Raw genomic sequence first — 23,208 nt, 5'->3', positions numbered from 1 at the left:
CTGACCAGAGGAAAGCACAAACACAGTCCCCCACTACCACAAATAATGCAGTCGAGTTTCCCACATTTGGGGAAATCACAGGGGTCAGCATACCCAAAATGCAATGAATGAACCTCACCCTCGGAGAACAATCTTCATGACCATGGTATCTCCTATGCAAAATAAGTATGATTTGGGATAGGGCTGGGGAGGGCCGCTGCTCAGGCACATCTCTGTCAAGTAAAGGAGATTCAACTGAGGCAGCACAAGGGAACTCCCATCTGGGGACAACAACTGCAGGGAGAACACATATTTTCAGATGAACATGGGAGGGCAGAAGGCTGCCTAATACTGAAGCACCCCCAAACAACAAACCAAATGCAACAACTAGTACAAGCATTCCTGGGGGAAGTTCTGCAGAAGACGGATTTGCATACGGTGATGTCATCCAAGCAGTGGGCCAAAGTTGGCTGGAACCCTCATCTGCATATGAAAAGAGAAAAGGGGTATGCAGGGCATGGCGGCCTTTTGCGGCGTTGGATGACCCTTATTTCGCATTAAACACCCCCACCCTCCTTCGGTGTGGGGCTCATGTTGGCTATGCCCCAGCCCCTGAAGCATTCAAGCTGATTTCTTGCAGCAGCTTGGCACTGTAACAGCTCCAGAGCTGCTCTGTACGGCAAGTAAAAGGGTGTGGGCCCTGCAGCACTATCTGTAGTTTGCATTGTGCATTGGAAGGCACTTAAGAAAAGAGAAGTGGAAACAGACAGCAAACTAGGCTGGAGAGAGACCTGAGACAAAGAGATCTGAAGTATACGAGAGCCGACCAGGGGAAACACAAATTATGCAGTCAAGTTTCCCACATTTGGGGAAATCGCAGGAGCAGCACACCCAGAGTGCAATGGGTGAGCCTTGCCCTGGGAGAAGCACCTACGTGATCATAGTATCTCACCTGGCAGGTAAGTAGGAGTTGGGCTAGAACTGGGGAGGGTCGCTGCTCGGGTACCCCCCTGTCAAGTGAAGGAGATCCAACTGAGGCAGCACAAGGGAATTCTCGAAAGAAGAACAAGGCTAGAGGAAGATCTGAGACAAAGAAATCTGACTTTTACCAGAGCTGACCAGAGGAAAACACAAACACAGTCCCCCACTACCACAAATAATGCTGTCGAGTTTCCCACATTTGGGGAAATCACAGGGGTCAGCATACCCAGAATGCAATGAATGAACCTCACACTGGGAGAATAATCTTCATGACCATGGTATCTCCTATGCAAAATAAGTATGATTTGGGATAGGGCTGGGGAGGGCCGCTGCTCAGGCACATCTCTGTCAATTAAAGGAGATTCAACTGAGGCAGCATAAGGGAACTCTCACTGGGGACAACAACTGCAGGGAGAACACATATTTTCAGATGAACATGGGAGGGCAGAAGGCTGCCTAATACTGAAGCACCCCCAAACAACAAACCAAATGCAACAACTAGTGCAAGCATTCCTGGGGGAAGGCCTGCAGCAGATGGATTTGCATATGGTGATGTCATCCAAGCAGTGGGTCAAAGTTGGCTTCAACCCTTGTCTGCATATGAAAAGAGAAAAGGGGCGTGCAGGGCATGGCGGCCTTTTGCGGCGCTTGGATGACCCCTAGTTCGCATTAAACACCTCCACCCTCCTTCGGTGTGGGGCTCATGTTGGCTATGCCCCAGCCCCTGAAGCATTCAAGCTGATTTCTTGCAGTAGCTGGGCACTGTAACAGCTCCAGAGCTGCTCTGTACGGCAAGTAAAAGGGTGTGGGCCCTGCAGCACTACCTGTAGTTTGCATTGTGCATTGGAAGGCACAAAGTAAGCAGACGGGAGAAGTAAGGATAGTGCGCAAGGCCATAGAATGGAGCGGCTTAAGAAAAGAGAAGTGGAAACAGACAGCAAACTAGGCTGGAGAGAGACCTGAGACAAAGAGATCTGAATTATACGAGAGCCGACCAGGGGAAACACAAATTATGCAGTCAAGTTTCCCACATTTGGGGAAATCGCAGGAGCAGCACACCCAGAGTGCAATGGGTGAGCCTTGCCCTGGGAGAAGCACCTACGTGATCATAGTATCTCACCTGGCAGGTAAGTAGGAGTTGGGCTAGAACTGGGGAGGGTCGCTGCTCGGGTACCCCCCTGTCAAGTGAAGGAGATCCAACTGAGGCAGCACAAGGGAATTCTCGAAAGAAGAACAAGGCTAGAGGAAGATCTGAGACAAAGAAATCTGACTTTTACCAGAGCTGACCAGAGGAAAACACAAACACAGTCCCCCACTACCACAAATAATGCTGTCGAGTTTCCCACATTTGGGGAAATCACAGGGGTCAGCATACCCAGAATGCAATGAATGAACCTCACACTGGGAGAATAATCTTCATGACCATGGTATTTCCTATGCAAAATAAGTATGATTTGGGATAGGGCTGGGGAGGGCCGCTGCTCAGGCACATCTCTGTCAAGTAAAGGAGATTCAACTGAGGCAGCATAAGGGAACTCTCATCTGGGGACAACAACTGCAGGGAGAACACATATTTTCAGATGAACATGGGAGGGCAGAAGGCTGCCTAATACTGAAGCACCCCCAAACAACAAACCAAATGCAACAACTAGTGCAAGCATTCCTGGGGGAAGGCCTGCAGCAGATGGATTTGCATATGGTGATGTCATCCAAGCAGTGGGTCAAAGTTGGCTTCAACCCTCGTCTGCATATGAAAAGAGAAAAGGGGCGTGCAGGGCATGGCGGCCTTTTGCGGCGCTTGGATGACCCCTAGTTCGCATTAAACACCTCCATTCTCCTTCGGTGTGGGGCTCATGTTGGCTATGCCCCAGCCCCTGAAGCATTCAAGCTGATTTCTTGCAGTAGCTGGGCACTGTAACAGCTCCAGAGCTGCTCTGTACGGCAAGTAAAAGGGTGTGGGCCCTGCAGCACTACCTGTAGTTTGCATTGTGTATTGGAAGGCACAAAGTAAGCAGACGGGAGAAGTAAGGATAGTGCGCAAGGCCATAGAATGGAGCGGCTTAAGAAAAGAGAAGTGGAAACAGACAGCAAACTAGGCTGGAGAGAGACCTGAGACAAAGAGATCTGAATTATACGAGAGCCGACCAGGGGAAACACAAATTATGCAGTCAAGTTTCCCACATTTGGGGAAATCGCAGGGGCAGCACATCCAGAGTGCAATGGGTGAGCCTTGCCCTGGGAGAAGCACCTTCATGATTATAGTATCTCACCTGGCAGGTAAGTAGAAGTTGGGCTAGAGCTGGGGAGGGTCGCTGCTCGGGCACACCCCTGTCAAGTGAAGGAGATCCAACTGAGGCAGCACAAGGGAACTCTCGAAAGAAGAACAAGGCTAGAGGAAGATCTGAAACAAATAAATCTGACTTTTACCAGAGCTGACCAGAGGAAAGCACAAACACAGTCCCCCACTACCACAAATAATGCAGTTGAGTTTCCCACATTTGGGGAAATCACAGGGGTCAGCATACCCAGAATGCAATGAATGAACCTCACCCTGGGAGAACAATCTTCAAGACCATGGTCTCTCCTATGCAAAATAAGTATGATTTGGGATAGGGCTGGGGAGGGCCGCTGCTCAGGCGCATCTCTGTCAAGTAAAGGAGATTCAACTGAGGCAGCACAAGGGAACTCTCATCTGGGGACAACAACTGCAGGGAGAACACATATTTTCAGATGAACATGGGAGGGCAGAAGGCTGCCTAATACTGAAGCACCCCCAAACAACAAACCAAATGCAACAACTAGTGCAAGCATTCCTGGGGGAAGGCCTGCAGCAGATGGATTTGCATATGGTGATGCCATTCAAGCAGTGGGTCAAAGTTGGCTTCAACCCTCGTCTGCATATGAAAAGAGAAAAGGGGCGTGCAGGGCATGGCGGCCTTTTGCGGCGCTTGGCTGACCCCTAGTTCGCATTACACACCTCCACCCTCCTTCGGTGTGGGGCTCATGTTGGCTATGCCCCAGCCCCTGAAGCATTCAAGCTGATTTCTTGCAGCAGCTGGGCACTGTAACTGCTCCAGAGCTGCTCTGTACGGCAAGTAAAAGGGTGTGGGCCCTGCAGCACTACCTGTAGTTTGCATTGTGCGTTGGAAGGCACGAAGTAAGCAGACGGGAGAAGTCAGGATAGTGCGCAAGGGCATAGAAGGGAGCGGCTCAAGAAAAGAGAAGTGGAAACAGACAGCAAACTAGGCTGGAGAGAGACCTGAGACAAAGAGATCTGAATTATACGAGAGCCGACCAAGGGAAACACAAATTATGCAGTCAAGTTTCCCACATTTGGGGAAATCGCAGGGGCAGCACAACCAGAGTGCAATGGGTGAGCCTTGCCCTGGGAGAAGCACCTTCATGATCATAGTATCTCACCTGGCAGGTAAGTAGGAGTTGGGCTAGAGCTGGGGAGGGTCGCTGCTCGGGTACCCCCCTGTCAAGTGAAAGAGATCCAACTGAGGCAGCACAAGGGAACTCTCGAAAGAAGAACAAGGCTAGAGGAAGATCTGACATAAAGAAATCTGATTTTTACCAGAGCTGACCAGAGGAAAGCACAAACACAGTCCCCCACTACCACAAATAATGCAGTCGAGTTTCCCACATTTGGGGAAATCACAGGGGTCAGTATACCCAGAATGCAATGAATGAACCTCACACTGGGAGAACAATCTTCATGACCATGGTATCGCCTATGCAAAATAAGTATGATTTGGGATAGGGCTGGGGAGGGCCGCTGCTCAGGCACATCTCTGTCAAGTAAAGGAGATTCAACTGAGGCAGCACAAGGGAACTCTCATCTGGGGACAACAACTGCAGGGAGAACACATATTTTCAGATGAACATGGGAGGGCAGAAGGCTGCCTAATACTGAAGCACCCCCAAACAACAAACCAAATGCAACAACTAGTGCAAGCATTCCTGGGGGAAGGCCTGCAGCAGATGGATTTGCATATGGTGATGTCATCCAAACAGTGGGTCAAAGTTGGCTTCAACCCTCGTCTGCATATGAAAAGAGACAAGGGGCGTGCAGGGCATGGCGGCCTTTTGCGGCGCTTGGATGACCCCTAGTTCGCATTACACACCTCCACCCTCCTTCGGTGTGGGGCTCATGTTGGCTATGCCCCAGCCCCTGAAGCATTCAAGCTGATTTCTTGCAGCAGCTGGGCACTGTAACTGCTCCAGAGACGCTCTGTAAGGCAAGTAAAAGGGTGTGGGCCCTGCAGCACTACCTGTAGTTTGCATTGTGCGTTGGAAGGCACGAAGTAAGCAGACGGGAGAAGTCAGGATAGTGCGCAAGGGCATAGAAGGGAGCGGCTCAAGAAAAGAGAAGTGGAAACAGACAGCAAACTAGGCTGGAGAGAGACCTGAGACAAAGAGATCTGAATTATACGAGAGCCGACCAGGGGAAACACAAATTATGCAGTCAAGTTTCCCACATTTGGGGAAATCGCAGAAGCAGCACACCCAGAGTGCAATGGGTGAGCCTTGCCCTGGGAGAAGCACCTTCATGATCATAGTATCTCACCTGGCAGGTAAGTAGGAGTTGGGCTAGAGCTGGGGAGGGTCGCTGCTCGAGCATCCCCCTGTCAAGTAAAGGAGATTCAACTGAGTCAGCACAAAGGAACTCTCATCTGGGGACAACAACTGCAGGGAGAACACATATTTTCAGATAAAAATCTTGGTCATGCTCTGGTTTCTCTTCAGAACGAACAAATCTTTCGCCTTTTACTAAAGATTTCCGTGGAGAGGAGCAAAACCGAGTTTTATCTCAATTTTTGCATGCCCCATCTTTTTGGGGTTTCTTTTATCGGTTTAAAGATAGAATGAGTGTGCTTTAATGTAAGCTCATTTGCATAGAAATGACAGTAAATGTTTGTTTCTTTTCAAACAGAACTTTCTTGACCATGCTACTTGATTGAAAGATCTGGGAGCACATGGAATACAGTACAAACCATGCTTATAGCAAGGAGAAGACAGGTGAGAAATCTGCTTTCTTTCAAATTGGGCGCTCACTTTGATCTGAATGAGGACTGCTGGCACGGCACTCAGGCGACAGGTGGAATCTTGGTCATGCTCTGGTTTCTCTTCAGAACGAACAAATCTTTCGCCTTTTACTAAAGATTTCTGTGGAGAGGAGCAAAACTGAGCTTTATCTCAATTTTTGCATGCCCCATATTATTGGGGTTTCTTTTATCAGATTAAAGACAGAACGAGTGTGCTTTCTTGTTAGCTTTAATGTAAGTTTATTTGCATAACAATGACAATAAATGTCTGTTTCTTTTCAAGCAGAACTTTCTTGACCATACTAATTGCTTGAAAGATCTGGGAGCACATGGAAAAGAGTACAAACCATGCTTATAGCAAGGGGAAGTCTGGTGAGAAATCTGCTTTCTTTCTTTCAAATTGGGTGCTCATTTTGAGCTGAATGAGGACTGCTGGCATGGCACTCAGGCGACAGGTGGAATCTTAGTCATGCTCTGGTTTCTCTTCAGAACGAACAAATCTATCGCCTTTTATTAAAGATTTCCGTGGAGAGGAGCAAAACTGAGTTTTATCTCAATTTTTGCATGCCCCATCTTATTGGGGTTTCTTTTATCAGTTTAAAGATAGAACGAGTGTGCTTTAATGTAAGCTCATTTGCATAGAAATGACAGTAAATGTTTGTTTCTTTTCAAACAGAACTTTCTTGACTATACTAATTGCTTGAAAGATCTGGGAGCACATGGAAAAGAGTACAAACCATGTTTATAGCAAGGGGAAGCCTGGTGAGAAATCTGCTTTCTTTCTTTCAAATTGGGTGCTCACTTTGAGCTGAATGAGGACTGCTGGCATGGCACTCAGGCGACAGGTAGAATCTTGGTCATGCTCTGGTTTCTCTTCAGAACGAACAAATCTTTCGCCTTTTACTAAAGATTTCCGTGGAGAGGAGCAAAACTGAGTTTTATCTCAATTTTTGCATGCCCCATCTTATTGGGGTTTTATTTTATCGGTTTAAAGATAGAACGAGTGTGCTTTAATGTAAGCTCATTTGCATAGAAATGACAGTAAATGTTTGTTTCTTTTCAAACAGAACTTTCTTGACCACACTAATTGTTTGAAAGATCTGGGAGCACATGGAAAAGAGTACAAACCATGTTTATAGCAAGGGGAAGCCTGGTGAGAAATCTGCTTTCTTTCATTCAAATTGGGTGCTCACTTTGAGCTGAATGAGAACTGCTGGCATGGCACTCAGGCGACAGGTGGAATCTTGGTCATGCTCTGGTTTCTCTTCAGAACTAACAAATATTTCGCCTTTTATTAAAGATTTCCGTGGAGAGGAGCAAAACTGAGTTTTATCTCAATTTTTGCATGCCCCATATTATTGGGGTTTCTTTTATCAGTTTAAAGACAGAACGAGTGTGCTTTCTTGTTAGCTTTAATGTAAGTTTATTTGCATAACAATGACAGTAAATGTTTGTTTCTTTTCAAACAGAACTTTCTTGACCATGCTACTTGCTTGAAAGATCTGGGAGCACATGGAAAACAGTACAAACCATGCAGTATCACAAGAGCCTTTATTTGATCTTTCATGAAGATAGAGCAGAATTGAGGACACGTCAACAATTTCTGCCAAAGGTGGTTCATCTTTCCACATGGTGTCTTTGGCCACTGACACCTTCGTTGAGTCAAAGTCTCTGGCTGTGGTCAGAACTTTGAAAATTTATGTCACCAGAACGGTTCAGATTAGGAAAACAGAGGCTCTGTTTGTCCTGTATGCTCCCAACAGGATTGGGTGTCCTGCTTCCATGCAGACCATTATGCGCTGGATCTGTGGTAAGATTCAGCATGCTCATTCCACGGCAGGATTGCCGTTACTGAATTAGGTGAAGACCCATTCTACTAGAAAGGTGGGTTCATCCTGGGCAGCTGGTCGGGGAGTCTCGGCATTGCAACTTTGTAGAGCAGCTATTTAGTAAACACTTTTGCTAAGTTTTACAAGTTTGATACCTTGGCTGATGATAACCTCAAGTTGGGTCATTCGGTGCTGCAGAGTCGTACGCACTCTCCCACCCGTTCAAGAGCTTTGGTATAACCCCATGGTTCTTAATGTGACCCCAGCATCCTCTAGGTCGTATGAGAAAATAGGATTTTAATACCTACCGGTAAATCCTTTTCTCTTAGTACGTAGAGGATGCTGGGCACCCGTCCCAGTCCATACTGTGTCTGCAGTTATTACTTGTGGTTATACACATGTTGTGTTACGGTTCTGGTCAGCTTTTTGCTGCAATTGTTCATGCCGTTGGCTTGTGTTCTGTTGAATGCCACGTTCTGCGGCATGCTTAAGGTGTGAGCTGGTAAGATGCTCACCTTAGTTTAACAATAAATCCTTTCCTCGAAATGTCCGTCTCCCTGGGCACAGTTCCTATAACTGGATTCTGGAGGAGGGGCAAAGAGGGAGGAGCCAGTTCACACCCTTTGAAAGTCTTAAAGTGCCCATGTCTCTTGCGGATCCCGTCTATACCCCATGGTTCTTAATGTGACCCCAGCATCCTCTATGGACTAAGAAAAAAGGATGCCCTTGTGTACTATCCTGACTTCTCCTCCCGTCTGCTTACTTTGTGCCTTCCAACGCACAATGCGAACTACAGGTGGTGCTGCAGGGCCCACACCCTTTTACTTGCCTTACAGAGCAGCTCTGGAGCTGTTACAGTGCCCAGCTGTTGCAAGAAATCAGCATGAATGCTTCAGGGGATGGGGCATGGCCAACATGAGCCCCACACCAAAGGAGGGTGGGGGTGTTTAATGCGAACTAGGGGTCATCCAAGCACTGCAAAAGGCCGCCATGCCCTGCATGCCCCTTTTCTCTTTTTATATGCAGATGAGGGTTCCAGCCAACTTTGGCCCACTGCTTGGATGACATCACCGTATGCAAATCCGTCTGCTGCAGACCTTCCCCCAGGAATGCTTGTACTAGTTGTTGGATATGGTTTGATATTTGATGGTGCTTAAGTATTAGGCAGCCTTCCGCCCTCCCATGTTCATCTGAAAAGATGTGGTCTCCCTGCAGTTGTTGTCCCCAGACGAGAGTTCCCTTGTGCTTCCTCAGTTGAATCTCCTTAACTTGACGGGGGAGGGGCTGCCCGAGCTGCCACCCTCCCCAGCCCTATCCCAACTCATACTTATTTTACATATTAGATCTCTTGATCATGAAGATTGTTCTCACAGGGTGAGGTTCATCCATTATATTTTAAAATAGGAAGGTACAAATTACATATTTGAATTGCATCTATGTGCTGGATTCAAATGCCCCCCCCCCCTTCCTTTCTCAATTGTGCCCGTCAGCAGCTATTCTTAGGTTGCTGCCAATGGGTGTGACACATTAATTTCTTCTGTGGGGTACACTGGACTCCACAAGGATTCACATTGGGGTGTAGAGTAGGATCTTGATCTGAGGCACCAACCGGCTCAAAGCTTTTGACTGTTCCCAAGATGCTCAGCGCATCCTCCTCTATAACCCCGCTTCCATGAACAGGGAGCTCAGTTTGTAGTTGGTGCCTTCAGTAGCAGGCCACTTAACAGGGGCCTGCCTCAGGCAGCCTATTCTTAGCTATTAATTTTGACAAGAAAAGAAGAACTTGTTTTATGATAATCTACAAGGGCTGCAGCAGGCTAGGTCTAATAGACATCTTTACTGCAGCTTCATCACTCCCAGCGGCGCTGTATACTCCCGTGCCCTGGTTGCTGGGTCACTGCAGCGGAGGCTCCGGTTTCTTCCTAAGGTCAGTCACACACACACACCGCCCTTCCGGATCACGAGGCCGCTGATAAAGGGGAGCGTGGCCGTAGGGGGTGGGCCGTGTGCGCACTGGGGTGGACACTGATTACTGGGCAGCCGCTCCACTAGCCACCAGGTACAGTTAAGGAGCACAGGTCTGGGGGTTTTTCTCCTATATTAACCCAATTTTGTACTGCCCGCAGCGCATTGTGATAGGTAATAGGGCCTGATTCAGGTTGGATTGCAATCACAATAAGCGATCCAACTGCAAAAATTGCTAAGAGCATATGCATGTGCCTGCATGCGATCGCCTCTGCCTGTCAATCGGGGCAGGGGGGGAGAGTGGGGTCAGCAACACTCCATTTCCAAGTCAGGGATGGAGCAGTGCGGGGGCAAGGCTTCAAAATGGGGTCTGCAATGGAGGAGACACAGGGGGCGTGGTCACAGCGGCTGTATGACATCACATTCAGCCGCTGTGATCACAAAAATGGTGGCGGCTTCCTGCGCGCACATACAGTCTGCACCAGCAGGAGGCTACACCATTGTTTATGATCACGCTGAACTGCAGTGCGACTGCAATTACAGCATGGTCAAGAAGGGAGGTGTCATACTGGGTGGCCATGCCCTGTCACTGTGCAGGAGCCAGCACCGCTTACACACTAGTCCCCGGGTGCAGCCCCCAACCCCCGGGACACCCGGAGCAACAAAATGTAGATTCAGGCCACCAGGCCACGCCCCTACCTATGAAATCATGCCTCCTTTTTACCATTGCGCTGCTTATTTGCACGCACTGCATTACAATCTCCCTCGCCACCTCTCTGGGTGTCACCAGTGATAGTGACACCTCTGCCATGCTTGTAGCAGCTGGTCCAAAGATCTATGCCTCAAGCCCTGAGTGTTTGCCCTTGTGACTTGTTGATCATGATAGCGAAGCAGATGCTTACAGAAAACTGCAGGGGCTTAGATTGAAAATAAAAAAAATTGATGGGTATAAGGTAGAGAGGAGCGGGTTCGGTTCTCCGAGAACCGAATTCCCCACGAACTCCACGTTGTTTACACTGGTCTGAGGCAGGCTCGGTTGTTCCCGCCTGACTCGGAAAACCTGAACAAGGGAAAATGTCATCATCCCGCTGTCGGATTCTCGCGAGATTCGGATATTATATATAGAGCTGCGCGTTGCCGCCATTTTTACTCGTGCATTGAAGAGAGAGCGGAGAGGACGTGGCTATGTTCTCTCAGTGGAAATCTCAATATCAGTGCTCAGTATCAGTGGTTACTTATTGCTGCTCAGTAATACTAGTAGTGTGTCTCTCCTGCTCAGTGTCAGTTCTCAGTAGTATCCTCATCAGTGCTCAGTATCACTGCTCATTGTCTTGTGCTGCATTGTGGTGCTCAGCATACTACAGTACATAACTAATAGTCCAGTGCTGCATCTTGCTGCTCAGTGTCAGTTCTTGTATCCTCATCAGTGCTCACTATCACTGCTCATTGCATTGTGGTGTTCTGTATACTACAGTAATATAGTAACATATAGTAACATAGTTTTTGAGGTTGAATAGAGGCAAATTGCCCATCGTGTTCAACCTGTTTTAAGTTGTGATGATTCTACATACTTGCTGAATAATGTTTTATGACTAGTTAGCTACTATAACTCATGTTACCCCCGGATTAACCTTGTTGATATTTTAAGTATTATAACCTTGGATAGCTTTTTCATTCAGAAATGTATCCATTCCTTTTTTAAATCCAATTACAGAGTCCGCCATTACCACCTTCCCTGGCAGGGAATTCCACATCCTGATTGCCCTAACAGTTAAGAACCCTTTCCTCCATTGCGTTCTGAACTTTCCTCCAGTCGCAGCGAGTGACCACGTGTTCTTTTAATAAATAATTCCTCTGATAACTCTTTGTTATGTATCTTTACATATTTGAAGATATTAATAATATCTCCTCTTAGGCACCTCTTTTCTAGTGTATACATATTCAGCCTAGTAAGTCTTTCCTTATAGTCCAGTACTTTTAGGCCTTTAATCAATTTAGTCTTCAGGATCTCTCGGACTTCCATGAGCAGCAGAGTAGTGCAATGGAAGGATGCTAGGCCCATAACCCAGAGGTCGATTGATCGAAACTATCCTCTGCTATGTGCATTTTTTTTTTATAATTAAAGTAATCAAAAACTGGGATTGATATTTTGGCTCTTTTATTTTTACTTAAAGTACAATAACTTTTATCATTTTAATTTGTTTTAATAGTATATTGACAGCATTGTTTTCTTTAAAAAATGCACTTAATTTTCTTTACCCTATTACTGAAATGGTAATTGACAAAAACAAACTACATTGTCACCAGAAGAGCAATGCAAAATGTACAAGTGATATATTAAAATCATCTTCCATCTTGAATTTCAATGATGCATTGGGACAACAATTTTGTGAGAAACATCTTCACCCATAAAGAAAGATTTTCTTAATTCCTTACCTGTGTGCTGATTAGATATTACCTTGTTTTCACATTAAACAGACTTCCACATGAGAAAGCAGCAAGGATGCAGTAACGTTTATGTTTCCTGGTGTCAACCTGTATTATTTCAGTAGACATTGAAATGAGGATGCATCTTGCTGCCTTTCCAATGTAGCAAGTTTAATTCAGTAATAGGTGAAAAAACATTCCTACAAAGGTGTTAATCAGAGACTTGGCTTTGTGGACACTTTTCAGAGAGCAAATTTGTTAGCATAAAAATAAAGTCAGAAAATTAAGAGCTGTTTAATCACTCAATTGGACTTTTCTGCCAGCATAATTTTTTTTTCTCTGCAACCCACTGCTAAATTGTGCTTCCTAGCTGTTTTTTATAAAATCACTTAATCAAATCTAACTCTGATTACATCAGAGAAGGCCAGGTACCCTACATCATAAGAGGGGGTTTGAAATTTTGACTTGTCTACTTAAAGATCACCAAAATCTGATCACAAGGTCAATTACATCCCTGGGTGGGATTGAACCACCAACCTTTTGGTTAATAGCCAAACATGCTAACCGATTGCACCACAGAGACACCTCGTAAAAGTTTATTCTGACAAAGGCTAATAAGCATCAATCTAGAACGTTTCCTAGAAAAACTTTAAAAAGTCAATAATCTGGAGAGTTTTTGTAAGAAACACATTGCTACTTTCCCATGATGAGTGAGTGCTTCAGGATCTCTTGCACTTACATAAGCAGCAGAGTACTGCAACGGAAGCATGCTGGGCCCATAACCCAGAGGTAGGCAGATTGAAACTATCTTCTGCTATATGCATTGTTTTTTGTTAATTAAAGTAATCCAAAACTGGGATTGATATTTTGGCTCTTTTATTTTTACTTAAAGTACAATAACTTTTACCATTTTAATTTGTTTTAATAGTATATTGACAGTATTGTTTTCTTTCAAAAATCCACTTAATTTTCTTTACCCTATTATTAAAATGGTAATTGACAAAAACAAACTACATTGTCACCAGAAGAGCAGTACAAAATGTACAAGTGATATATTAAAATCATCTTTCCACTTGAATTTCAATGATGCTTTGGTGCAACAATTTTTTGAGAAACATCTTCACCCATAAAGAAAGATTTTCTTAATTCCTTACCTGTGTGCTGATTAGATATCACCTTGTTTTCACATTAAACAGACTTCCCCATGAGGAAGCAGCAAGGATGCAGTGACGTTTATGTTTCCTGGTGTCAACCTGTATTATTTCAGTAGACATTGAAATGAGGATGCATCTTGCTGCCTTTCCAATGAAGCAAGTTTAATTCAGTAATAGGTGAAAAACCATTCCTACAAAGGTGTTAATCAGAGACTTGGCTTTGTGGACACTTTTCAGAGAGCAAATTTGTTAGCATAAACATAAAATCAGAAAATGAAGAGCTGTTTAATCACTCAATTGGACTTTTCTGCCAGCATAATTTTTTTTCTCTGCAACCCACTGCTAAATTGTGCTTCCTAGCTGTTTTTTATAAAATCACTTAATCAAATCTAACTCTGATTACATCAGAGAAGGCCAGGTACCCTACACCATAAGAGGGGGTTTGAAATTTTGACTTGTCTACTTAAAGATCACCAAAATCTGATTACAAGGTCAAATACATCCCTGGGTGGGATTGAACCACCAACCTTTTGGTTAAAAGCCAAACATGCTAACCGATTGCGCCACATAGACACCTTGCAAAAGTAGATACTGACAAAGGCTAATAAGCATTCATCTAGAACGTTTCCTAGAAAAACTTTAAAAAGTCAATAATCTGGAGAATTTTTGTAAGAAACACATTGGTACTTTCCCATGATGAGTGAGTGCTTCAGGATCTCTTTCACTTACATGGGCTATTAACCAAAAGGTTGGTGGTTCAATCCCACCCAGGGATGTAATTGACCTTGTGATCAGATTTTGGTGATCTTTAAGTAGACAAGTCAAAATTTCAAACCCCCTCTTATGGTGTAGGGTACCTGGCCTTCTCTGACATAATCAGAGTTAGATTTAATTAAGTGATTTTATAAAAAACAGCTAGGAAGCACAATTTAGCAGTGGGTTGCAGAGAAAAAAATAACATTTTAAACCTACCGGTAAAAAATTTTTCTCGTAGTCCGTAGAGGATGATGGGGACTCCGTAAGGACCATGGGGGATAGACGGGCTCCGCAGCAGACATGGGCACTTTAAGAAAGACTTTAGATCTGGGTGTGCACTGGCTCCTCCCTCTATGCCCCTCCTCCATACCTCAGTTAGAGAAACTGTGCCCAGAGGAGACGGACAGTACGAGGAAAGGATTTTTGTTAATCCAAGGTCAAGATTCATACCAGCCACACCAATCACACCGTATAACTTGTGATATACTACCCAGTTAACAGTATGAAAACAACATAGCATCAGTCCAAGACCGATGAAAACTAACATATAACCCTTATGTAAGCAATAACTATATACAAGTCTTGCAGAAGTAGTCCGCACTTGGGACGGGCACCCAGCATCCTCTACGGACTACGAGAAAAAGATTTACCGGTAGGTTTAAAATCTTATTTTCTCTTACGTCCTAGAGGATGCTGGGGACTCCGTAAGGACCATGGGGATTATACCAAAGCTCCCAAACGGGCTCCTGCGGATGACTCTGCAGCACCGATTGAGCAAACAGGAGGTCCTCCTCAGCCAGGGTATCAAACTTATAGAACTTTGCAAAGGTGTTTGAACCCGACCAAGTAGCAGCTCGGCACAGCTGTAGTGCCGAGACCCCTCGGGCAGCTGCCCAAGAAGAGCCCACCTTCCTAGTGGAATGGGCCTTGACTGAATTAGGCAACGGCAATCCCGCCATAGAATGCGCCTGCTGAATCGTGTTACAGATCCAGAGAGCAATAGTCTGCTTTGAAGCAGGGGTGCCAATCTTGTTGGCTGCATACAGGACAAACAGTGCTTCTGTTTTTCTGACTCTAGCCGTTCTGGCCACGTAAATTTTCAAAGCCCTGACCACATCAAGGGACTCGGAATCCTCCAAGTCACGCGTAGCCACAGGCATCACGATAGGTTGGTTCATATGAAAGGATGAGTCCACTTTTAGCAGGAATTGAGGACGGGTCTGCAATTCCGCTCTATCCATATGGAAAACCAGATAGGGGATTTTATGTGATAAAGCTGCTAATTCCGACACTCGCCTAGCGGAAGCCAAGGCTAATAACATGACCACCTTCCAAGTGAGATATTTAAACTCCACCATTTTAAGTGGTTCAAACCATAACCTTAACACCACGTTAAGGTCCCAAGGGACCACCGGAGGTACAAAAGGAGGCTGAATATGCAGTACTCCCTTCACAAAAGTTTGTACTTACTTCAGGAAGAGAGGCCAATTCCTTTTGAAAGAAAATGGATAAGGCCAAAATCTGAACCTTAATAGAGCCTAATTTTAGGCCCAAATTCACTCCAGTTTGTAGGAAGTGAAGGAAGTGGCCCAGGTGGAATTCTTCCGTATGAGCATTCCTGGCCTCACACCAAGAAACATATTTTCGCCATATACAGTGATAATGTTTAGATGTCACGTCCTTCCTAGCCTTTATTAGCGTAGGAATGACCTCATCTGGAATACCCTTTTCCGCTAGGATCCGGCGTTCAACCGCCATGCCGTCAAACGCAGCCGCGGTAAGTCTTGGAACAGACAGGGCCCCTGTTGCAACAGGTCCTGTCTTAGAGGAAGTGGCCACGGATCTTCTGTGAGCATTTCCTGCAGATCTGGATACCAGGTCCTTCGCGGCCAATCTGAAACAATGAGAATTGTTCTTACTCCTCTTTTTCTTACTATTATCAACACCTTGGGTATGAGAGGTAGAGGAGGAAATACATAGACCGACCGGAACACCCACGGTGTCACTAGGGCGTCTACAGCTACTGCCTGAGGGTCTCTTGACCTGGTGCAATACCTCTGTAGCTTTTTGTTGAGGCGGGACGCCATCATGTCTATCTGGAACAGTCCCCACCGACTTGCAATCTGTGCGAAGACTTCCTGATGGAGTCCCCACTCTCCTGGATGTAGGTTGTGTCTGCTGAGGAAGTCTGCTTCCCAGTTGTCCACTCCCGGAATGAACACTGCTGACAGTGCGCTTACATGATTCTCCGCCCAGCGAAGAATTCTGGTGGCTTCCGCCATCGCCACTCTGCTCCTTGTGCCGCCTTGGCGGTTTACATGAACTACTGCGGTGACGTTGTCTGACTGGATCAGAACTGGTTGGTCGCGAAGTAAGGTCTCCGCTTGACATAGGGCGTTGTATATGGCCCTTAGCTCCAGGATGTTGATGTGAAGACAAGTCTCCTGACTTGACCAAAGACCTTGGAAATTTCTTCCCTGTGTGGCTGCTCCCCAACCTCGGAGGCTCGCGTTCGTGGTCACCAGGATCCAGTCCTGAATGCCGAACCTGCGGCCCTCTAGAAGGTGAGCACTCTGCAGCCACCACAGGAGAGATACCCTGGCCCTGGGGGACAGGGTGATCAACTGATGAATCTGTAGATGTGACCCGGACCACTTGTCCAGTAGGTCCCATTGCAAGATCCTCACATAGAACCTGCCGAAGGGAATGGCCTCGTATGATGCCACCATCATTCCCAGGACTCGAGTGCAGTGATGCACTGACACCTGTTTTGGTTTCAATAGGTTCCTGACCAGAGTCATGAGTTCCTGGGCCTTTTCTATCGGAAGATAAACCCTTTTCTGGTCCGTATCCAGAATAATGCCCAAGCAAAGTCAGACGAGTCGTAGGAACCAACTGCGACTTCGGGATATTGAGAATCCAGCCGTGTTGCTGTAACACCTTCAGTGAAAGTTATACGCTGTTCAGCAACTGCTCTCTTGATCTCGCTTTTATGAGGAGATCGTTCAAGTACGGGATAATTGTGACACCTTGCTTTCGCAGGAGCACCATAATTTCCGTCATTACCTTGGTGAAAATTCTTGGAGAAAATTCTGGAGAGACCAAACGGCAACGTCTGAAATTGGTAATGACAATACTGTACCGCAAATCTTAGGTACGCCTGATGAGGTGGATAAATGAGTACATGAAGGTATGCATCCTTTATGTCCAGAGATATCATAAAATCCCCCCCTTCTAGGCTGGCGATGACCGCTCTTAGCGATTCCATCTTGAACTTGAACCTTTTCAAGTATAGGTTCAGGGATTTTAAATTTAATATGGGTCTGACCAAACCGTCCGGTTTTGGGACTACAAACAGGGTCGAATAATTTCCCTTTCCTTGTTGAAGCAGGGGAACCTTGACCACCACCTGTTGAAGATACAATTTGTGAATTGCATTTAACACTATCTCCCTTTCCTGGGGAGAAGATGGTAGGGCCGATTTGAAAAACCGGCGAGGAGGCACCTCTTCGAATTTCAGCTTGTAACCCTGAGAAACAATTTCTATTGCCTAGGGATCCACCTGCGAATGAACCCAGATGTGGCTGAAAACTCGAAGACGTGCCCCCAACTGGGCGGACTCCTTTAGCGGAGCCCCAGCGTCATGCAGTGGATTTTGTAGAGGCCGGGGAGGACTTCTGTTCCTGGGAACTAGCTGTGTTGTGCAGCTTCTTCCCTCTGCCCTTACCTCTGGCAAGAAACGACGCACCTCGTACTTTCTTGTTTCTCTGTGATCGAAAGGACTGCATTTGATAATGTGGTGCTTTCTTAGGCTGTGAGGGAATATAAGGCAAAAAATTTGATTTACCAGCTGTAGCTGTGGAGACTAGGTCCGAGAGACCTTCCCCAAACAATTCCTCACCCCTGTAAGGTAAAACCTCCATATGCCTTTTTGAGTCGGCATCACCTGTCCATTGCCGGGTCCATAGGACTCATCTAGCAGAAATCGACATAGCGTTTATTCTAGAACCCAGTAGACTAATGTCACTTTGAGCATCTCTCATATATAGGACAGCATCTTTTATATGCCCTATGGTCAATAACATAGCATCCTTATCTAGGGTCTCAATCTCTGCTGATAAGGTATCTGTCCATGCTGCCACCGCGCTACAACCCCGGCCGACGCAATTGCCGGTCTGAGTAAGGTACCAGAATGTGTGTAAATGGACTTTAGGGTAACCTCCTGCTTGCGGTCAGCAGGGTCCCTGATGGTAGCCGTATCCTGGGATGGCAGCGCTACCTTTTTGGATAAGCGTGTCAATGCTTTATCCACCCTAGGGGAGGATTCCCACCGTATCCTGTCCATTGGCGGGAAAGGATACGCCATAAGAATCCTTTTGGGAATCTGCAGCTTTTTGTCTGGAGATTCCCAAGCTTTTTCACATAATTCGTTCAACTCATGTGAGGGGGGAAAGGTTATCTCAGGTTTCTTTCCCTTATACATGTGTACCCTCGTGTCAGGGACAGGGGACTCTGTGATGTGCAAAACATCTTTTAGTGCAATAATCATATATCGAATACATTTAGCCAATTTTCGCTGTAACTTTGCATCATAGTAGTCGACACTGGAGTCAGAATCCGTGTCGGTATCTGTGTCAACTATTTGGGATAGTGGGCGCTTTTGAGACCCGAAGGTCCCTGCGACATAGGGACAGGCATGGGTTGACTCCCTGACTGTTCCCTAGCTTCAGCTTTGTCTAATCTCTTGTGTAATAAGTTTACATTAGCACTTAAAACATTCCACATATCCATCCAGTCAGGTGTCGGCGTTGTCGATGGAGACACCACATTAATTTGCTCCTGCTCCTCTCTAGGAGAGCCTTCTACCTCAGACATGTCGACACACGTGTACCGACACACCATACACTCAGGGAATCCTCTTATCTGAGGACAGTTCCCCAACAAGGCCCTTTGGAGAGACAGAGAGAGAGAGTATGCCAGCACACACCCCAGCGCTATATGACCCAGGAAAAAAACACAATAATTTTATGTTTACCCAGTAGCGCTGTATTTCCATATATATATGCGCCTAATTATGTGCCCCCCTCTTCTTTAAGACCCTCTTTCTACCGTGGTATAAGCAGGGGAGAGTCCGTGGAGCTTCCCCTCAGCGGTGCCGTGGAGAAAATGGCGCTGGTGAGTGCTGAGGGAGAAGCCCCACCCCCTCAGCGACGGGCTTCTGTCCCGCTCAAATATAGTAAAAAAATGGCGGGGGCTCTTATATATATATATACAGTGCCTAGCTGCATATATATTTAATTTGCCAAAGAGAGGTCTATATTGCTGCCCAGGGCGTCCCCCCTGCGCCCTTCACCCTTACACTGACTGCCGTGTGAGAGGTGTATGGGAGCAATGGAGCACAGCTTTACTGCTGTGCGTTACCTCAGTGAAGATCATGAAGTCTTCCGCCGCCTCTGAAGTCTTCTTTTCTTCTCATACTCACCCGGCTTCTATCTTCCGGCTCTGCGAGGGGGACGGCGGCGCGGCGCTGGGACGGACGGCGAGGGTGAGACCTGCGTACCGATCCCTCTGGAGCTAATGCTGTACAGTAGCCTAAGAAGCAGAGCCTATCAACTCACAGAAGTAGGTGTGCATCTCTCCCCTCCGCCCCTCGATGCAGAGAGTCTGTTGCCAGCAGGATCCCTGAAAATAAAAAAATCTAACAAATATACTTTCTGTCAGGAAACTCAGGAGAGCTCCCTGAAAAGCACCCAGTCTCCTCTGGGCACAGTAGTAAACTGAGGTCTGGAGGAGGGGCATAGAGGGAGGAGCCAGTGCACACCCAGATCTAAAGTCTTTCTTAAAGTGCCCATGTCTCCTGCGGAGCCCGTCTATCCCCCATGGTCCTTACGGAGTCCCCAGCATCCTCTAGGACGTAAGAGAAAAATTATGCTGGCAGAAAAATCCAATTGAGTGATTAAACAGCTCCAGAGCTGCTCTGTAAGGCAAGTAATAGGGTGTGGGCCCTGCAGCACTACCTGTAGTTTGCATTGTGCATTGGAAGCCTAGTTTGCTGTCTGTTTCCACTTCTTTTTTCTTGAGCCCCTCCCGTCTATACCCTTGTGCACTATCCTGACTTCTCCTCCCGTCTGCTTACTTTGTGCCTTCCAAAGCACAATGCAAACTACAGGTAGTGCTGCAGGGCCCACACCCTTTTACTTGCCTTACAGAGCAGCTCTTGAGCTGTTACAGTGCCCAGCTGCTGCAAGAAATCAGCGTGAATGCTTCAGGGGCTGGGGCATGGCCAACATGAGCCCCACACCGAAGGAGGGTGGGGGTGTTTAATGCGAACTAGGGGTCTCGCACAATGCGAACTACAGGTAGTGCTGCAGGGCCCACACCCTTTTACTTGCCATACAGAGCAGCTCTGGAGCTGTTACAGTGCCCAGCTGCTGCAAGAAATGTGAACTAGGGGTCATCCAAGTGCCGCAAAAGGCCGCCATGCCCTGCACGCCCCTTTTCTCTTTTCATATGCAGACGAGGGTTGAAGCCAACTTTGACCCACTGCTTGGATGACATCGCCATATGCAAATCCATCTGCTGCAGGCCTTCCCCCAGGAATGCTTGCACTAGTTGTTGCATTTGGTTTGTTGTTTGGGGGTGCTTCAGTATTAGGCAGCCTTCTGCCCTCCCATGTTCATCTGAAAATATGTGTTCTCCCTGCAGTTGTTGTCCCCAGATGAGAGTTCCCTTGTGCTGCCTCAGTTGAATCTCCTTTACTTGACAGAGATGTGCCTGAGCAGAGGCCCTCCCCAGCCCTATCCCAAATCATACTTATTTTGCATAGGAGATACCATGGTCATGAAGACTGTTCTCCCAGGGAGCGGTTCATTCATTGCATTCTGGGTATGCTGACCCCTGTGATTTCCCCAAATGTGGGAAACTCGACTGCATTATTTAATGCGAACTAGGGGTCATCCAAGCACCGCAAAAGGCCGCCATGCCCTGCATACCCCTTTTCTCTTTTCATAAGCAGACGAGGTTTGAAGCCAACTTTGACCCACTGCTTGGATGACATCACTTGCTGCCTTTCCAATGAAGCAAGTTTAATTTAATAATAGGTGAAAAACCATCCCTACAAAGGTGTTAATCAGATACTTGGCTTTGTGGACACTTTTCAGAGCACAAATTTGTTAGCATAAAATAAAGCCAGAAAATGAAGAGCTGTTTAATCACTCAATTGGATTTTTCTGCCAGCATATTTCTTTTTCTCTGCAACCCACTGCTAAATTGTGCTTCCTAGCTGTTTTTATAAATTCACTGAATCAAATCTAACTCTGATTACATCAGAGAAGGCCAGGTACCCTACACCATAACAGGGGGTTTGAAATTTTGACTTGTCTACTTAAAGATCACCAAAATCTGATAACAAGGTCAATTAAGTCCCTGGGTGGGATTGAACCACCAACCTTTTGGTTAATAGCCTTACACACTAACTGATTGCGCCACAGCAACACTTTGCAAAAGTCCATACTGACAAAGGCTAATAAGCATTCATCTAGAACGATTCCTAGAAACATTTTAAAAAGTCAATAATGTGGAGAGTTTTTGTAAGATGTTTCTTCCATCAACCAATGAAGAAACACATTGGTACTTTCCCATGATGAGTGAGTGCTTCAGGATCTTTTGCACTTACATGTGCAGCAGAGTACTGTAATGGAAGTGCTGGGTCCATAATCCATAACCCAGAGGTAGGCAGATTGAAACTATCCTCTGCTATATGCATTTTTTTTTTGTTAATTAAAGTAATCCAAAACTGGGATTGATATTTTTGCTCTTTTATTTTTACTTAAAGTACAATAACTTTTACCATTTTAATTTGTTTTAATAGTATATTGACAGTATTGTTTTCTTTCAAAAATCCAATTAATTTTCTTTACCCGATTATTAAAATGGTAATTGACAAAAACAAACTACATTGTCACCAGAAGAGCAATACAAAATGTACAAGTGATATATTAAAATCATCTTTCCAGCTTGAATTTCAATGATGCATTGGGGCAACGATTTTGTGAGAAACATCTTCACCCTTAAATAAAGATTTTCTTAATTCCTTACCTGTGTGCTAATTAGATATCACCTTGTTTTCACATTAAACAGACTTCCACATGAGAAAACAGCAAAGATGCAGTGGCGTTAATGTTTCCTGGTGTCAACCTGTATTATTTCCGTAGATATTGAAATGAGGATGCATCTTGCTGCCTTTCCAATGAAGCAAGTTTAATTTAGTAATAGGTGAAAAACCATCCCTACAAAGATGTTAATCAGATACTTGGCTTTGTGGACACTTTTCAGATAACAAATTTGTTATCATAAAAATAAAGCCAGAAAATGAAGAGCTGTTTAATCACTCAATTGGATTTTTCTGCCAGCATTTTTCTTTTTCTCTGCAACCCACTGCTAAATTGTGCTTCCTAGCTGTTTTTTTTTATAAAATCACTTAATCAAATCTAACTCTGATTACATCAGAGAAGGCCAGGTACCCTACACCATAAGAGGGGGTTTGCAATTTTGACTTGTCTACTTAAATATCACCAAAATCTGATCACAAGGTCAATTACGTCCCTGGGTGGGATTGAACCACCAACCTTTTGATAAATAGCTGAACACACTAACCGATTGCGCCACAGAGACACTTTGCAAAAAGTACATACTGACAAAGACTAATAAGCATTCATCTAGAACGTTTCCTAGAAAAACTTTAAAAAGTCAATAATCTGGAGAGTTTTTGTAAGATGTTTCTTCCAGCAACCAATGAAGAAACACATTGGTACTTTCGCATGATGAGTGAGTGCTTCAGGATCTCTTGCACTTACATGTGCAGCAGAGTACTGCAATGGAAGCATGCTGGGCCCATAACCCAGAGGTAGGCAGATTGAAACTATCCTTTGCTATATGCATTATTTTTTTGTTCATTAAAGTAATCCAAAACTGGGATTGATATTTTAGCTTTTATTTTTACTTAAAGTACAATAACTTTTACCATTTTAATTTGTTTTAATAGTATATTGACAGTATTGTTTTCTTTCA

General features: G+C 45.5%; 16 non-coding genes and 1 pseudogene across 16 annotated transcripts; 6 read left to right on the top strand and 11 right to left on the bottom strand.

Moving 5' to 3' along the window:
* Positions 1-5: 5 nt before the first annotated feature.
* On the bottom strand, positions 6-169 carry LOC135005060 (U1 spliceosomal RNA). The gene has a single exon (XR_010205752.1). It is a non-coding gene; the product is annotated as a U1 spliceosomal RNA (small nuclear RNA).
* Positions 170-783: 614 nt separating this feature from the next.
* On the bottom strand, positions 784-946 carry LOC135004897 (U1 spliceosomal RNA). The gene has a single exon (XR_010205614.1). It is a non-coding gene; the product is annotated as a U1 spliceosomal RNA (small nuclear RNA).
* A 152-nt stretch (positions 947-1,098) lies between these two features.
* On the bottom strand, positions 1,099-1,262 carry LOC135004765 (U1 spliceosomal RNA). Its single transcript, XR_010205492.1, has one exon. It is a non-coding gene; the product is annotated as a U1 spliceosomal RNA (small nuclear RNA).
* A 670-nt stretch (positions 1,263-1,932) lies between these two features.
* LOC135004896 (U1 spliceosomal RNA) lies at positions 1,933-2,095 on the bottom strand. Its single transcript, XR_010205613.1, has one exon. It is a non-coding gene; the product is annotated as a U1 spliceosomal RNA (small nuclear RNA).
* A 152-nt stretch (positions 2,096-2,247) lies between these two features.
* LOC135004784 (U1 spliceosomal RNA) lies at positions 2,248-2,411 on the bottom strand. Its single transcript, XR_010205510.1, has one exon. It is a non-coding gene; the product is annotated as a U1 spliceosomal RNA (small nuclear RNA).
* Positions 2,412-3,082: 671 nt separating this feature from the next.
* On the bottom strand, positions 3,083-3,245 carry LOC135004936 (U1 spliceosomal RNA). The gene has a single exon (XR_010205646.1). It is a non-coding gene; the product is annotated as a U1 spliceosomal RNA (small nuclear RNA).
* Positions 3,246-3,397: 152 nt separating this feature from the next.
* Positions 3,398-3,561, bottom strand: LOC135005064 (U1 spliceosomal RNA). Its single transcript, XR_010205756.1, has one exon. It is a non-coding gene; the product is annotated as a U1 spliceosomal RNA (small nuclear RNA).
* A 671-nt stretch (positions 3,562-4,232) lies between these two features.
* LOC135004902 (U1 spliceosomal RNA) lies at positions 4,233-4,395 on the bottom strand. Its single transcript, XR_010205619.1, has one exon. It is a non-coding gene; the product is annotated as a U1 spliceosomal RNA (small nuclear RNA).
* A 152-nt stretch (positions 4,396-4,547) lies between these two features.
* On the bottom strand, positions 4,548-4,711 carry LOC135004719 (U1 spliceosomal RNA). Its single transcript, XR_010205447.1, has one exon. It is a non-coding gene; the product is annotated as a U1 spliceosomal RNA (small nuclear RNA).
* A 671-nt stretch (positions 4,712-5,382) lies between these two features.
* LOC135004893 (U1 spliceosomal RNA) lies at positions 5,383-5,545 on the bottom strand. The gene has a single exon (XR_010205610.1). It is a non-coding gene; the product is annotated as a U1 spliceosomal RNA (small nuclear RNA).
* Positions 5,546-5,689: 144 nt separating this feature from the next.
* On the top strand, positions 5,690-5,805 carry LOC135004999 (U5 spliceosomal RNA). Its single transcript, XR_010205691.1, has one exon. It is a non-coding gene; the product is annotated as a U5 spliceosomal RNA (small nuclear RNA).
* A 270-nt stretch (positions 5,806-6,075) lies between these two features.
* Positions 6,076-6,191, top strand: LOC135005001 (U5 spliceosomal RNA). Its single transcript, XR_010205693.1, has one exon. It is a non-coding gene; the product is annotated as a U5 spliceosomal RNA (small nuclear RNA).
* Positions 6,192-6,477: 286 nt separating this feature from the next.
* Positions 6,478-6,593, top strand: LOC135005035 (U5 spliceosomal RNA). The gene has a single exon (XR_010205727.1). It is a non-coding gene; the product is annotated as a U5 spliceosomal RNA (small nuclear RNA).
* Positions 6,594-6,867: 274 nt separating this feature from the next.
* On the top strand, positions 6,868-6,983 carry LOC135004994 (U5 spliceosomal RNA). Its single transcript, XR_010205687.1, has one exon. It is a non-coding gene; the product is annotated as a U5 spliceosomal RNA (small nuclear RNA).
* A 275-nt stretch (positions 6,984-7,258) lies between these two features.
* On the top strand, positions 7,259-7,374 carry LOC135005042 (U5 spliceosomal RNA). Its single transcript, XR_010205734.1, has one exon. It is a non-coding gene; the product is annotated as a U5 spliceosomal RNA (small nuclear RNA).
* A 5,364-nt stretch (positions 7,375-12,738) lies between these two features.
* Positions 12,739-12,812, bottom strand: TRNAN-AUU (transfer RNA asparagine (anticodon AUU)). Its single transcript has one exon. It is a non-coding gene; the product is annotated as a tRNA-Asn (tRNA).
* An 8,136-nt stretch (positions 12,813-20,948) lies between these two features.
* Positions 20,949-21,127, top strand: LOC135004984 (U1 spliceosomal RNA; annotated as a pseudogene).
* Positions 21,128-23,208: the final 2,081 nt, after the last annotated feature.

This window comes from Pseudophryne corroboree, unplaced genomic scaffold (genome assembly GCF_028390025.1).
Source record: "Pseudophryne corroboree isolate aPseCor3 unplaced genomic scaffold, aPseCor3.hap2 scaffold_195, whole genome shotgun sequence".
In the NCBI taxonomy this organism is placed as follows: domain Eukaryota; kingdom Metazoa; phylum Chordata; class Amphibia; order Anura; family Myobatrachidae; genus Pseudophryne; species Pseudophryne corroboree.
This window is presented reverse-complemented; position numbering and strand designations above follow the sequence as displayed.